This window comes from Larimichthys crocea, chromosome XI (assembly GCF_000972845.2).
Source record: "Larimichthys crocea isolate SSNF chromosome XI, L_crocea_2.0, whole genome shotgun sequence".
Lineage (NCBI taxonomy): Eukaryota > Metazoa > Chordata > Actinopteri > Sciaenidae > Larimichthys > Larimichthys crocea.
Window position 1 is genome coordinate 6,221,687 of NC_040021.1, and position 9,703 is coordinate 6,231,389.

The 9,703-nt window shown below is 40.9% G+C and overlaps 1 pseudogene; it reads left to right on the forward strand.

Annotated features, from left to right (window-relative positions):
* Positions 1-6,456, forward strand: part of LOC113746869 (ER membrane protein complex subunit 7-like) — an 8,911-nt pseudogene extending 2,455 nt beyond the window's left edge.
* The last annotated feature ends 3,247 nt before the right edge of the window (positions 6,457-9,703 follow it).

Consider the following 9,703-nt stretch of genomic DNA (forward strand, 5'->3'; position numbering starts at 1 on the left):
ATAAAAACAATTAAAAAAACACAGCAAATGACTGCTTCACATTGAAGTGGACCGTCTTGTGAAGGGGCATATTTAGTGGACCTCCATGAGACTGGGTGTAACGTCGCTCTATGAAGTGCCAAGCTCTTTGTCTCTCACTACACCACTATTTGCCATTGAATGCAATGCAAATGCACTTGTGGATGTAATGAATGCTCCGCTGTTTTCATGTTTTTGCGCCTGGGTCCACCGGAATCAGGAACTTGAATCTACAACAGTCTTAAATTATTAGAGCTCCTCTTGTTTTTATTTTGCCTCTCTCTCTATGACGTTTGACTGTATAATGTAAAATGTAAAAACAAGTGATTTCTTTTAATCTTCTTTTAAATAAATTTGATAAAAATCATATTGTTTGTTGTTTGTATCTACAGAAAAGCTACAGTAAGAATGAGATGTTTCGTTGTGAGAGAAAAACATCTGTCACAGGGAGGCTCAGGCAGAATTAGGCCAAATATTCTCATAGCAAATGCACTAATGTACATAACTGCTATTGCGTCCTGATCTTGCTCTTCAACAAAAGTGGTCAAACAAGTTATTCGGGTCATCTTTTTTAAAATTTTTATATATACTCAATAAATCAATGTGTTACAGTGTAAATGGAAAGCAGAGTCATTAAAGAAAATAAGACAAGAATAGTAAGGGACAAAATAAGAGAAAAGACAACAGAGGCAACTCTGGTGCTTCTACCACAGGTCCTTTATTCCAACAGCTGTCGGACTCTTTAACACCAGCATGGCTTCATGAGTTTTGGCTGTATATTTCTTATGAGTAATTTCTTGTCTTGTGTATACGAGTTGCTGTGACAAGTGAATACCCCCGCTGTGGGCTCATGAAAGTCCATGTAATGGGAATTTTGGGATTTCTTTTCAAATACATGAAATATGTTGGAAAATAGTCACTGAAAAAATTTGTGGAGTTAGAGGTTAAAACAGTTTTCAGTCCAGGATTTTTTTTGGCCGGTCCTTAAAGGGTGGCTCGATGACACGCTGCGGCCACCCTGAGCATACCCCTGCACTCCTAGTAGAGAGATAGAGATTAATCTATCTCACTCAGAGTGTTTCAAAGTTAGTCCTGTCATTTTCTGAACTCATCTGACACATTTCAGTCGCTTCAAAATTGCTGCTTGACTGCTCCCACAAGTGGGCGTCTGCAGCATTGTAGCATATACATTTTCCTCTGCCCAGCTCTGGACAACAATTGTACACATTAAGTTAAAAGCTGATTAGACAAAATAAAAATACTAAAAGTCCCCTCCAAATTTAATATATTGAATTAAATATACAGTCATACAAACAAGTAACCAAACCCAGCTCATAATCGTCCACTCTAAAGTATGATATCGCATAGAGACCAACTTTCAGCAGTGAGGCATTGCAGGAAGTATGTACTAAAATGAGGTTAAAAAATAAAAATAAATCCATGACTCCACCACTTCAGTCATACTAGTTCACATTGTACAATAGTAACATGGCACGGCATAGTTACATGATAGCATAATAAGGATCAAAAGGGAAAAGCATAAAAACAGAAAAGCAAAAATAAAATTAGATGTGACAGACTTTTGTAATCTTACATATAAATAAAGTTCTAGCTATAACTGTTGTGACAGGTTACTGGTTAATTAAGAGACTTCAATCAAAAATAGCTTAAATGATGGTGATGAATCTTGAAATATACATTTATGCATGTGATCCCTAATAAAATCTAGAGGTGGACAATAATACATAGTTTCTTTTCTTTGTATTCATGTTTGTGTCCTTCTGTACGGTGGCCCTGAAGTGCAAAACACAACAGCAAATCAAAAAACAGAACAGCAAATTCAGAAAGTTAACAGCGCTCATACTTTGAAAACATCTAAACCATGTCCTTCCAGTTCAAAGGACGGACCACCAGTCCAATCAGCGACGAGTCATGTCGCCCGAGGGTACCTACCTTTTCCGTTTTGAATTTGCTGTTGTGTTTTTTGATTCGCCGTTTGTGATTTGCTAGTGGTTTTCTGATTTGTGATTGTGTTTGTTGATTTGCGATGCTGGTTTACATTTGCTATGTGGTTTATGACTTGCTTACGGGGTTTTGGAAGTGGGGCTGGGGTTTTTATGATTTTGCTATGGGTGTGGTGGGTGGTGGGATTGGTTTTGTAGGTAGTGGCCTATTGTTGTTTTACATTTGCTATTGTGTTTGTATGATTTGCTACGGGCGGTTTGTAACGTGGATATTGGGTTTGTGATTCGTAGTGTGTTTTGAATGGCTCGTGTTGGTTGTTGGATTTGTTAGTGGGGGTTGATATTGGCGAATTGGGTTGTGGACATTTGCAGGGTGTGGTAGGAGTGGCGAGTGTGTTGTGAATTGGTGGCTGTGGTGTTGCACTGTCAGGGCCACCGCGTCTGTTAACTGACCACAAAACACAAACACGGACAATTACTTTTGCATTTGTGTGCACTTTTTACTGTAATTTGTTCTTGTATATACTTTTATATTTATTACATTAATTTATATTTATTCGTAATTGGTGATGATTGTTACTTAAAAGTGGTAGTTAACATCCCCGGGATTATTAAAGTATCTCTGATCTGATTTCAAAATAAGTAATAATGTTTGTCTTCCCTTCATCTGCGTATAATGTTTTGTTTGCACAGGTTATTATATGTAGTAGATCTAGTAATATGTTTATAATGTTACCTTCCGCTTTAAGTCTTCAGTGGACTGTCATTGTCATTGTCGGTTGGTACAATAAGTTTTCTGGTGACGTCATTTTCCGCAGAGCCAGCTGATGGTGCCGACCCTTCAGCTCCCTCAGCAGCTCCTCTCAGACTCCTCCTCCTCCTGAGCGGCTCAGACTTCATTTTAACTTATTGAACCAAACACAGACAGACAGTCATGTTGAACACGGACAGAGCTCCGCTGCTGTGGCTCCTCGCACAGGCCGCGCGTCTCGGCGGCTGGTGTTTCACGGACATGGAGACGGGGCCTGGCGCAGTGTGTACCACGCAGCCCAACGGAGATCGCTTCAAAATCGAGGGAAGGGCGATAGTACCCGGGATAAGACACAGGACTGGGTGTCCGCCGCTAGAGTCCGTGGAGGGTGAAGAGTACGTGGGCTTTTTGAGGTGAGACGCAGCCACCATCCTGTGTTAGTGTCAGCGAGGCTAGGCGGCGTTAGCATGGGGAGCTAACGGCAGCCTGACGTGCTTGTCCTGGTGAGCACGGCGCAACAACAACAACAGCTGTGTGCTGCTGCTTCTCTAACTAGTTCACAGCTTAATAACTGAGTTTGCCAGCTGAGACTGTTCATTATGACTAACTGTCACTTAGCTTTGGCTAATTCATCATAAGCTCGACCAGGCCTTCCTGTAGCTTGTAAACCAAAACAAACCAGACCCCAGAGACCGTGTGACCACCACTGATGTTTGAGTAGGCAGTGCATTGAAACCAAAGGCTCCACACACACTGTGATTAGGTATATAACTTATTTTTTATTATATACTAGTTATTAGATTAGATTATACTTTATTCATCCCACCACGGGGGAACATGTTACTGTTGTTAACAGCAAGCAGAGAAAAATCGAATTTTGTTATAGCCCAAAACAGTCACAAAGTACAATTCACAATCAAGGGGCTCAACTACCACCTGTTTACAAAAGCGTAGAGTGCACCCTCTGTCCTTAGCCTCGGTTCGAGTGCGGAAAAAACTTGCCCACCAAAACCTTACAGGGGAAAATGGGAAGAAACCTAGGGGACAGAGGGGATTCCTCTCCAGGCGGGGGTAGATGTCCGTTGCAGACATTACAAAACTTTCTATGGCAAAATGATGATCACAAATGATGAATGATGAATTGTAACGATATGGCTACGAATAAACGATGACGTCGTGGATCACGCAGACCACGGATCCCAGAGACCGCGTGACAGAGCACAGAAAACGAGGGAAAAAGTGTAGCCATACACTACAGATTAGAAAAAAGAGTATAAAGGCACAAAAAAAAACACAATAAACAGACAGAAATCTCTAACCTACACAATAAACACGAAAAAGTACTGAGGATAAAAGTGGCAGCATGTATATAAAAGAGTATTGTAATGTAAAGTGACCATAGTGTGAGAAATATTGCAAAGAAAGTGACCATGATACAATAATAACATATATAAAATAATAACTGCAAGGTATAATGAAATAAATAAAGAAAAGAATTGCAATGAGACATGATCAGGTGTTGTAAAGTCTGACAACAGCAGGGATGAAGGACCTGCGAACCCTTCCTTCTTACACCGTGGGGTTGCAGTGCAGCTGAAGGAGGCTGTCCCACCGTGTCATGTGAGAGGTGTTGTCCATGATGGATGTCAGCTTAGCTCACATCCTTCTCTATGGAGTCCAGAGGACAGTCCAGGACAGAGCTCACTCTTCTAATAAGTCTGAGTTCTGCTCCTGTCCCTGAAATCTAAAATCTAACCACGGGCGTGATTGGACACCCAGGCCGTACTTTGGACATCCCTGCTGTAGACACTAACCATATGCAGTGATCCTAAATGTGATCAGATCTTCATTCGAGTCAAAAATAAGTTAAAAAATGACCCCATAAACATATTTCCTCCCTCTCTCCTTCGGGTCGGGTCGTGTCAGTTTAGCAGGGCTTTCCAGGATCCCTCCCCCAGCAACGTATTCCAGTTCCTCTTTGGGGATCCAGGCGTCCCAGGCCAGATGGGCTATGTGTCCCTCCAGCGGTTCTGGGTCTGCCCTGGATCCTTCTTGCCAAGGAGAGCATCCTAATCTGAGTCCAAAAAAACCTCCGTGGCTCCTTGACCCTTTCTACTCCAGCTCCAAAAGGCTGAGCCCGGTCAGCCTGCGGAGGAAGCTCATTTCGGCCGCTTGTATCCGCAATCTCATCTCTATCTATCCACTACCCCAAAGCTCATACCTAGGTGAGGGTTGAATGTAAATGGACTATAGAATTGAGAGTTTGTCTTCCACTCAGTTCCTAAAATAAATACTTATTAAGAATTATTTAGCAATCTATTTAACATTAAATTGTGGGGAAGCCTGTGAACCTCTGGGATCTGTGAGATAGTTCATTTGGGGTAATTGGAGTAGTGTGTTGATCAATGGGTTTTGAGTTTAGCTGACCCTGCCCTATTGAAAGAATTATAAACCTGGGTCTTCTATCAAAGTCTGGTCTTTGCCACGCAGGTTTGCGAAGTGTACCAACAAAAGATTACAATCCATTCTAAAGTGTTTAAAGGGTTACAAAGAAAATCAGGGGCACCTGTAAGGATCTACAGGCCTCTCATGTTAATGTTTATTAGTGCACTGTCAGACAAACACGGACTAGAGGTTGTGTAGGAAGGAAAGGATAGAAAGGAGAAAGCTCAGGACCAGGGTGCTTGACATCAATGACTTCAAACTATGACTTCTGGATTGTAACCGTAAATTTACAAGACAACGTCAGGGTATCTGTTTGTGTGAACTGAAGCCTCAACAAAGGTTGATCATGCAGGAAGTCCTGAGGAGAGAGAGTTCATGCAAGGAAGCACACCCACATAGAGATGAAGCAGTTTTTGCAAGTCGATCATTCATGTTGGATTTTTGCTCAGTTAAGTAAAAGTTGTGTTATTTTAATTACATTTATGAGCAACTTTCTTGCAAACACTGTAAATGTTCCACTACTTCATCGTGATTTTTAGGCGATGTTGTTGATCGTTTTCAGAGATTGGCCAGTTGAACTGTTTCATTATGTATGACTAATGACTAATAAACTCAACAAAGCTCTTTAACCCAACATTGTTGACTGAATCTTGTTACCTTCTCTTGTTACAGAAACTGATGGAAGTTTTGCTGTGAATGACGTCCCCTCAGGATCTACGTTATAGAATTACCCCCCCAATTATAGATTTGACCAGTACGTGTTGATATCAAATCCAAGGGCAAAATGAGGTGAGATCTTACCACAAGCAGGAGCAAAAAATAATCCAATCCTATAATATATATTCTTTAGCACTGAAGTAACCGTGTGTCATTTTACAGGGCGCGTCTTTTCAATACATCAACCCTCAGAAGTCATTCGCCAGCCATATCCTCTTCAAATCGGGCTAGTGGCCCTCAAAGCTACTTCATGAAGAGAGAAACCTGGGCTGGACAGATTCCTCATGAACCCAATGGTAAAGAAATAGATGTTGCTGCACTGAACCTGGTTAATTTTATATGGTGTATTTCCTCGGGGTTAGAAGATGTCCAACTCATCAAAAGAGTGTAGATTGAGGTCATGTGGAATGGGGGGATGATGGGTAAAAATAATGTCCAGTGCTTCTAGCTCTTCTTTTTTTTTTAATGATTGTCTTTGTTGGTCTGCAGGTTATGATGATGGTTCTTCCCTGTGATCATTGTTCTACTGCCCCAGTGGTCAACACCAATGACCCCGAGTGAGAAAGGTAAGGATCACCTAATTGTATGAATACGTCAAACTTATACCGTGTCCGCGTCTTACTTTGTGTGAGCACATCATAACTGTGAGAAATGTCCATGTGCCTTCAATCCTCCGTCCCCAACTGTTTTTTTCACTTCACAGGAAATCGAGCAGTCCATGAACATGTGAGCCCCAACCCTGGCTTCCAGACGTCTCTGAGCTCGTGACCAAGTTCTTTTCCGGCTCCAAGGGCTCAGTAAAGCAGGTGGCAGCAGCAAGGGCACAAGGCCAGCTGCCAAGAGGAGGTAGTACTGTACGCATGTGCTCAGTCTGCCCTACTGAAGCTTGAGTTCGCCAGGAAGCGATTTTTAAGCCTTTTTTTTTTTTTTTTTCTCTGGGTCATTGTTACAGTTTTCTTTATTGATGGATGTTTTGAGCACATCTATTTTCTATATGCTGTTGGAAACTGAGAAAAAAAAAAAAAGATTTTTTTTTTCATACTGCACTGATAGAATTTCTTAAACCCTTCATTTGCTCTATACTTTCTACATGCGACTCTACATTCATCATCTCTTCTGTGCTAACCCCTCCCTTGTGCCTTTTCCACTGCTGCTGTCCCACTACCCGAAAGAGAACATATATACAGAGGTTTCTTGTGTTTGTTTGTTTCTTTTTTCCAATTTAGTATACGACTTGAATGAAGATTAATTGAATTTTGACTGTAAATTCTTATTTAAAATCCTAGAAAAATAAATTGCAATGGTATATAAAAAACCTTATGTTTTTTTTGTTTTTAATTTCAGACCATCTAATTTGTTTTTGAGAGTGAAACACATGGCCTTCTCATTTTTGACTATACGCACGTAGTGTACAGCCAGAATTCAATACTGTCGTTACGTGCTAAGATGTATAAATTAAAATGTTATCAATGGCATGTTCAAAGTGTGAAAGAGCTGTTGGTTGCTTTCAAGATCTCTAGAGTGTAACTGGCTTTACTTTAATAAACGGACTGTAAAGTCTATTAAAGTCCTGATAAAATGTGTCTGTGATAAATATCCCATTCTTGATAAGTCGATCACCGTTGTTGATAGGATGAAACACTGCTATTAAATTAATCAAATTTGACAAATAATCCCAGTCAGCGTCCAGTTCTAGTTTTTCCAGAGCTTCGTTGTATACATGTCTTTCATCTATATGTGTGTTATGAGCTCCAAATACGCTTTAATTCAGAGACAAGTGAGTAAATCCCTCTGATGATGACGCTGTGTTAAGCAGCTGAAATGGTCTGGTAAATTGCATATAGTTTGGGATTTTTTGCTGTTTCAGGGTGTGTTGAAGGTATTTTTTTTTTTTTTTTTTTTTTTTAATAAAATAATAGTAATATGCCGTCCAATGCGCAGATTCGAAGGGGCCACTGAGCGGGCGACTAAGCCTCCACACACGGGGCGAATTAACTCCACACACTACCACCAGCCCATTTAAAAGAGGGTTTTAACGGTTGAAATCACATGTTGGGCCACACAGTTTTGCATCACCTGTAGAGTGTGAACTCCAGTGTACAAAGGCTGGGTCCTTGCTGCAGTGGGTCCAGTGTTTGGTTCCAACCTGTGGCCCTTGTGCAGTAAATCCCCCCCCCACTCTCTCTCCTTCCTGTAACTATCCGTTAGTGTCAAAAAAAATTATATTTAAAAACAATGTTCCACTTCTTTAGGCCTCTAAAAACAGAATCCAACCATTACTTTTGCTGTGTTTTTAAACAGGTACCATGCCTGTCAAGTTGAACACAGCATAAACTATACATCTACACCTCATTGGCTATCAAACTATGGGATATTAAGGAATGAGGCTAGTAATATCTTCAGGTTCTTCATGGTCCTTTTAAGCTCCGTAATTTATAGACACCAGGAAACTAGCTTTATGCAATCTACTCAAACCGAGAAAAAACCATGAGGACTGTTTCAGCCGTGCGCTGGTGAATACTTACAGCGGCAGGAGAGTGTTGTATGTGGGATTGACACAAAAACTACTGACACCAGTTTATGTGATAAAGGAACATGTCAGTTAGTGCAACAGTTGTTTATTTTTGAGTTTTTTGGACAACAATGGAGGCTTATGACACAGAGGAGTAACCTATATCAAACTTTGGCTACACAGGCGATTGTTGTTAATAAGATCAGTTCACTGTTGGTTTTGGTTTTTCTTTGTTTTGTTGGGTTCAAAAAAATCATAGAGTATTCACTAACATTAAAGGTCCAGTGTGTAAGATATAGGCATGAACTCAACTGTGGTTCTAGTTAGGGCCTTTTGTGTTTTTTGCATGTAGCCAACGTCCACATGCTAGGGAGGAGGAGGTGAAGCGCGAGGGGGTGCCAATACTCAAACTGATATGACTAAAATCCTACACTGCCCTTTAATAATGTGTACGTTGGAAAGTCGTTCTGCTCCTTAACCAGTCGCCCCCCTTTTTGTACACTCATCCATGGCACGTTAGTTTTATGACTCAACTGTTGGAGGGGTAAAGGATTTTTCATTTCTAAAAAAAAAAGATTTACAAGTACACAACCACATCAGATCAGATTCAACCGTCTGATGCTGCAAAATGTTCATGCTTAAATGAGCATAATCTGCTCTTTGAGTTTGTATTGGCTGTTTATCAAGTAAACACAGACCGCTTTCACAAGACTGCACAGAGCACAACAGCGACGATTCACTCACGAAGCACTTTTGCCTTTGAGCGGACACAAAAGCACAGAGTTTTGGGAGGAGAGATAACATTTGCATTTACATCATTAAATATACGTTAAAGTGCAATAATTTACAAGCATCACTCGTCAAGAGAGAAGTTGCTTCATATCATGTGGTCAATGAATATTGACGGAGTGTTAATCCATCAGGCAATCTCATTATCTTGTTACAAACTGTGAAGCTAATGCGGCTGTTAAATGCATGATAATTTACAGATTAGCCTGAAACACCAAGATCAAACATCGATTGCACGAGCCATGACAGAAAACACAAAGCTAAACTTCACTAAACACTGATTACACTAAGCAATTTACATTTCCATTGGTGAGGTGTAAACTCGTGCACTCTGTCTTTATACCTTAACTTACTTGCACTGCACTGTTTCGCTACCAAAGCTTTCTTTTTTTCGTGCAAAGTGCGCAGTCGCATAACGAAGGATTGTTTTGCGTATGCACGCTCGTCTGCGGACAGTCTCAGGTTCCAGCGATTTACCACTGCCCCCGCCTGCCCTACCCCACCCTT